The sequence below is a fragment of the Penaeus monodon genome, chromosome 14 (assembly GCF_015228065.2).
Source record: "Penaeus monodon isolate SGIC_2016 chromosome 14, NSTDA_Pmon_1, whole genome shotgun sequence".
NCBI lineage: Eukaryota > Metazoa > Arthropoda > Malacostraca > Decapoda > Penaeidae > Penaeus > Penaeus monodon.
In genome coordinates, this window is record NC_051399.1 from 42,971,281 (window position 1) to 42,978,780 (window position 7,500).

Sequence of the window (7,500 nt, forward strand, 5' to 3'; positions counted from 1 at the left end):
GGGGAATCAGGAGAGGATGGAGCGGAATACTGAGAAAGAGGGTGAAAAATGAGTAAGATCTAGGAGTTGAGATGATTGGAGATCTAGAGGAGAGAGGAAGAGGAGAAGGGTGGGACGTATGATTAAGAAGCTGAGAAAGGAAGAATATGGCGTGGGACTATGGAAAGTCGAGTGAGAAGCGAGAGGTAGACAGGATGACTCATAAAGATACTTGAAGTTATTCTGTTGAATGAGGATGAGGCAGAGAGAGAGATACAGAGAGAGAGAGGGGGGGGGAGACGATACTGATGAGAGAGAGGGCGATATGTGGTGAGAGCGAGAGAGAAGAGAGAGAGAGAGAGAATGAGAGGAGGGCGATATGTGGTGAGACGAAGAGAGGAGAGAGAGAGATGAGAGACGAGAGAGAGAGAGAGAGAGAGAGAGAGGGCGATATGTGGTGAGAGCGAGAGGAGAGGAGAGAGGAGAAGAGAGAGAGGGAGAGAGAGCGAGAGAGAGAGAGAGGAAGAGAGAGAGAGAGAGAGGGATATGAGGTAGAGCAGAGGGAGGAGAGAGAGAGAGAGAGAGAGAGTAGGGGAGAGGAGAGAGAGAGAGAGAGAGAGAGAGAGAGAGTGAGAGGAGAGAGAGAGAGAGAGAGGAGAGAGGCGATGGAGAGGAGAGGAGAGAGGAGAGAGAGAGAGGAGAGAGAGAGGAGAGAGAGAGAGAGAGAGAGAGAGAGAGGAGAGAGAGGGAGAGAGAGACGAGAGAGAGAGAGAGGAGAGAGAGCGATATGTGAGGTAGAGACAGAAAGACTGCAGGAGAATTAGAGGGGCATGGATAGCGTTCTTGTAAGAGAGAGAGACACGAGAGAGAGCGCTTTTATAGTGTGAGACGAGAGACGAGAAGAGATGGTTTCAATGAGAAGAGAGAGAGAAAGCGAGGAGAAGAGTTCGAGACAGAGAGATGGACTTATGCTAAGGAAGTTTAGACCTATATCTGAGGAAAGACGGAGCGAGACGAGGAGAGAGAGAATGAGAGGAGAGGAGAGAGGAGGAGAGAGAGAGAGAGGATGAGAGAGATGACTTAGAGATAAATGTAGAGAGAGCGAGATGAGCATTCGAGAGGGAGCGAGGACGACAGTAGATAGACGGAGCACCTTCGAAGAGAGTGCGATGATTGAGATGGGGAGAGAGATGAGAGAAGAGAGAGAGTAGATGAAGACGTTATGTGGTTATGTGTGACTAAATATCTAGAGTAACTCTCTAGGGTTGATATGTTTTCTTTTTCGTAATTAATCACAACACTGGAATACTTGTTATTTAGCAAAGCTAAACTCTTTTTCATATAAAAACAACAACAAAAGTTCGGATCAGACATTGGATCTTATCTAAAAGTTTTTATCTCCTCTATTATCTGGGTTCAAGTGTCACAGTGTGACGCGGATCGGTATGAGGATGGCGAGGGGGCGGCATAAGTGAATGTACCCTTTAAGATAATTGTTAATCTTGAAGCGAACTACGCATCTCTCGAGTGAGCGGGCGACAGTAATTAATCGGTCTTCTCTCTTTCGAAATCTAGTTTGCTCGATATTTGCATATAATATTGAAAATATATCTTATACTGATACTTTTCACTGTTCATTGTTCATCGTGTTGATAAATGTTAAAGTTAAAGACACTTATGTGTATTTTTGTAAATGTATTTTTTCTTTTTTTCTTTCTCATATAGTATGCATGTGTACTATGTATCATGCGTGCATATAGGCTAAATGTATGTGTAAGCGTACGTTCATGTGACTAGGATAATATGATCTAGATAATGTCCGTATGTGTAACGTGTCACGAATTGTGTTAAGTGGATCCTAGATGCAAGTGGCTGCAAATACGTTGAATGTGTTACACTTGATTTTATGTAGGTGGATTGATCAGAGGGTCGGCCATCGAGACATCAGACAGCTATTAGTTTGTAGTCAAAATCGGAAGAATGTGCCGTTGAGCATGTTGAACAACCTTCACGCTCTGCTTGCAATAGGGTATGAAAATTCTAATTTAGATGCTCTTTAAAATTCTATAAAAAACAAATCTTCATCCTATTTTCTCCTTATCATTACGGGCTTATACATGTGTTACAGCACCTGCACATAGGCTTCCATGTCTAGGTATAATTAATACTTCCATTAACGAATATTTTAAGACCTAAATGGCAGTGTTGCCCAAATGTCAGCATGACTAATAATTAGGGTCAGATAAAGAATGGGTAACAGTAACTAAGTATTATTTATAGAAAAAAAAATACAAAATTAGAAACATGGAAACCTTATTCATCAAAGGTAAAAACAGTTCAGAAAATGTAGACATTAAAGATTTCTAAGAATACGGGATAAAGTGAAAATGAAGAGTCATCTTTACCAAATCATGCATAACTTGTAACTTATAAAAGAGCAATATGGCCCAAAGCACTGCTTGCTGTCAACAAACGGTGTCAGGTATTTCACTGAATAAAACACCGTTACTCTTTTGCAACCTACAATGCAATATTAAAGGGTAACATTAAGCAATCTTCTAATTACAAAGAACTGGCTTAATTAACTCAAATTTCGGCTAAAACAAACTAATGAGTTCCACATCAAGTTTACGTTGAGTCGGGCAACTACAAAGCAGTTTTTTTATTATCCACGAAGTAGTTACGTACATAATATTAAAAATTAGGTGGAATTTCTTAAAATAGATACTGGTTAATTCATTACATACTCCAAATCATTACATATATACAATGACAATTGACTATATTCATAAAAGTTACTTACACCGTACGAAAATAAAGTAATGCGAGAAAATACGTAATGGGTGGACTTTCAACTGGAAACTGGATCCTTGACATACCCATGACACATGCGTGACATACCATGCACTTCAGACATTCGAACTGTCTCTGCATTTCCGTTCCGCCAGAAGGGATAGGAAGTGAGTAAAATGCGAAGTAAAAGCTAAGGAAGTCATAAGGAAAGCGCTGGAGTAATCACGGCGGTGTGTATATAGACATGATTTCCTGCTCGGTCGCCAAACCGAGGTAAGTGGGTGGAGAAAATAATAAAAGGGAGATACGACACGTGAGTAGTGTTGTGTGCTGGGGTGGCATATATATACATATATATCATTTTTTTTTCGTTGTTGTTGTGTTCGTCGTCGTGTGTGTGGTGTTGTGCTTTTTGTGTTTGTGCTCATTCATGATGTACTGCCTCTTGCTTCTGTCTGTCTTCTATCTATCTATCTACCTCTTCTCTTCTCATTCTCTTTTTTTTTTATCCTCGTCTCATCCTTTTATTCTTCTATCTGTTTCTTCTCTCTCTCCTTTTTCTTTTCTTCTTTGTCTTTTCTATACCTCTCCATCTTCTTCTCTTCTTCTATTATCTATCTCTCTCTCTCTTCTTTCTTTCTCTCTACCCCATCTTCTCTCTACTCTCTCTCTCTCTCTTTCTCTCTCTTCTATCTCTCTCCCTCTCTCTCTCTCTCTCTCTCTCTCTCTCTCTCTCTCTCTCTCTCTCTCTCTCTCTCTCTCTCTCTCTCTATCTATCTATCTATCTCTATTTCTCTCTCTCTATCTCTCTCTCTCTTCCTCCCCCCTCTCCCTCTTTCACTATATAAGGAAAAGCTAAAAATTATATTCTGGAAAGTACTATATACTACTCAGAATTAATGAGTGATGCATATGTATTTTTTTTTTTTTCTTTGTCAATAACGAAGGAAACTGAATAAGAAAGAAAAATATATGATAAGGAATATTATATATACATTCCGAACTATGCAAAATATCTGATTTACAGTTTAAAAAAAAAGACCGTTAATGTCCCCCTTGGAAATTAAGTTTCAGACATTGTTTAATTATAGCAAAGAGGAGAACATCGACCAGGCCATTCTCTAATTACCTTAACATGCCCGTAAGTGAATCGCGGACGCAAACGTTTGTGGCGATTAACAGCTGATGGATGTGATCTAATAGCAGGTTGGAACGCTTTGTGGAAACGTTTGCGCTCGGTATCTGAGGCAGGTTAACCCTTCGGCACACACAGATACAGGCCTGCACGCGCGCGCTAACACACATTAGCGAACGCACATATTGCCCGGGGGTGTGTGTGTGTGGGGGGGGGGGGTTGGGAGTGAATGAGTGAGTGAGAGAGAGAGTGTGTGTGGTGTGTGTGTGTGTGTGTGTGTGTGTGTGTGTGTGTGTGTGTGTGTGGATGTTGTGTGGTGCTTGTGGTGCGGCGTGCATAGTTCTAGCTTCGCCCGGGCCTTCCATATATGGCCCGGCCTGTGTCATCTTTTTATGGCTGTCTCATTGAGTTTTTTTTAGATGCATGGTTAAGTGAAAAAACATTGAAATCACTCTTAAGTGCACGCGCCGCTCACTTTACTGACTTAAATACTAAATGACAACTCCCGTGATTCACTTGAACCTCCTGCCAACCATTCCTCCCTCCTCGATTGCACTGCTGTCCACGTTTCGTACTCCGCTGACAGCACAATAATAGAAAGCAATTCAGCACAATAATAAAAGCATTTCTAAAAAGGCATAGCATCTTTAGATTAGCACTGCAGCTAATAAGCGTGACACCAAAACTAACATAAAGTAATGATGGAAATAGACATAATGAGACAGAATGATGAAAATGCTATTTGCAGTGCCAAGAAAAGAGTTGAAGTTATCAATATTAATGATAATGATGATCATGATATTGGTGTTACTGGTAGTATTGATTATCATGAAAATAATTTCAAATCTAATGGTAGTAATCATAGAAATAATAAGAGTAATAATAAGAACGGCAGTTGTATCTATAATGAAAATAATAATAATGATAATAATAAAAATATAATAATTATCATTATAATTGTAATTAATAACGTTAATGAGGAGAACAATAAAAATGATAATAGCAACAAGGATAATAGTAGAAGTATTTATCAAGATGTACAAAATAATAATGATGACGAAAAATTGTCACTGTAGCAGCGGGTCTGAAGGCACTACAGTTCATCGAGTCAAGATTTTGTACCTGCAGCCAAAATCCTGCAGACATGTCCTCAGACCTTCATTTGGGAGACGACCGCGGGGTTGGGAACCACTGCTCTGGTGTCATTGACTCAATAAGCAGACCGCAGTACAAACCCGAATCCCCGAGGGCACTTGTGCAGAGCCTACTACCTCCTCTCTCTCTCTCAGAACATTGATTTATCATTAAAGTAAGCCAGTAATTATTATCACTTGATTATCATAGCCTACTTAGTCGGTAAATTCTGCATCAGGAGATTGCCCACTCTGATCCCATCGCAATCTAGACACAAATGTTACAACCTGACTTACTTTCCTTAGTCGCAACAAATGTTTGTATGCACTTGCTCTATGGCTCGACTTAATCTATTATTAATTTAGTGAAAAGTAGATTCTATAATCAGTGAACACCAATAATGTCTCTGTTTAAGACTTAGCAAGTGCAAGAAATGTAATTTTTTCACATTAATGAAAATTTCTGATGATCAGTACACGCCTTCAGTTAGTGCTAGATTTTATAACAAGGCTATTCCCCTTGTTTTTTTTTTCAGTTAAGATTTCTCTTCATCATCAAGGAAGGATATGTTGGAGGTGCAGAGCCGTACATCATTTCTGAAGTTGGAATTTATGAAAATATTCTGAAGATTGAATCGTTAAGTACTATTTAAATTGCAAGTTTAACCCATATCTCAAATGTCCATAGTCCACGTTATAGTAAAAAACAGGAGAACATTATATTATCTTAGACAACTGTGTTCCTGGACCTTCACAAAGAGTGACCGAGCACCCGTGTCCCAAGGTGTGATGAGGGTAAGAAAATCATCACGGTTTCATAATACATATGGATCTTATCATTTATTTCACCATAATGGTTTTAAGGTGTATAATTATAATGATTTTATATGCATTTGCATAACATAAATATATATGAGCTATGCGAGTTTTCTTAATATCATAACTCTTAAAATCTATCAGTGAAAAGACTGTTTTGCAAAATGGTCAAACGTTTATTGTAGTGATCCAAAGTAGCTCGGGCAGGAAAGGTGTACATATTGTTGTTGTTTTTTTATTGATTATTCTTTCATTATGTATTTTACTAATCATTTTCTTGATATTTCGTTCAAACAATAATTATTTTTATGTCTATAAACCGCAAATTCCCGATGGTCTGAATGGTCTCGGAGCGTGAGTTCGAATCCCACTCACGGTCCAAGGTTAGGGACGACAGCCAATCGGGGACAATTGCCAGAACCCCTTTGAGAAGGTTTTGAAATGCTGTGTCACTATGCCCTTTTTAGTCGGCGGTGGGGGGTTGAAAGACATCCGAATGCAAGGCGAATGAGAGCAGTAATAATTACTCTCCACTATAACCATTGTGTTAATGACTATAATATAAACTGCGGTATTTACAGTTGTACTACAAGATTTTTACTGATAATCGGAAATATACCAGATCTGATACCTAAGTAACAAATGTAAAAAAATGCCTTTACATTTAGTAAACCTTAGTTAGTGTGTATATATATATAATATATATATATAAATTAAAATATATATATATGATATTATACATACATACCATACATACAAACACAATCCACACACACACACAACACCAACACACACATATATATATATAATATATATATATATATATATATTTATATATATATTAATATAAATTTTTAATTATTTTTTTTTTTTTTTTTTTTTTTTTTTTTTTTTTTTTATTTTTTTTTTTCCCACACCCGGGAATTCGTCATGGTCTGTAAGGATCAGCTATGCACAGAGGAGCTGTGCACGTGAGTTAATTCTGCTAGTGGGTTTCCGCCTTGAAGATAAGTACGATAAGGAGAATATGATGAGAAGATGGCCTCTGTCGATTATGATTCTCAAGTGACATGCTGGAAAATTCCGTGTTCATCAAAGCGGTGTTGTTTTTCCAATCTCCCTCCCTTGTAGAACATTTCTTAGGCTACATAGTACAGTTAATAATATTGACAATAGCGTTAAAGTTTGGTCTACTAAAAAATAGCTATCAAATAAATATGAAAATGTGAAAACACCGCGTATGTCATTTTCCGGCTGACTGCTGTGTTGCAAGACTACGCGTCCATTAGGCAAATCTATCCCTTGTCTCACATTCGCAACTTGTTCCTGTTACTGAGTAATATGCCAGTGCTTTCAGGCCCAGTGTTTTTGCATCAGGAGAGGTAGAAAAATTAATAATGCTGTGAAATTTCATGGAGTATTACCTAGCGTATAGTAAACAAATAAATGTATAGAAATAAATTCTGAGAAGGAACTCTTTGAACAGTTCTCTCCTCACGGACAAGTCAACGCCAGATTTTTATTACTCCAGAATCTAGATATAGTCAGTTTTCTTTTCCTTTGGAATTTGAACTAAGAGCTCTTCAAATTGTATTTTCTTCGACGTCGGTATTCATATGTGCTGTGTGGTGGAGCGGTAGCGAT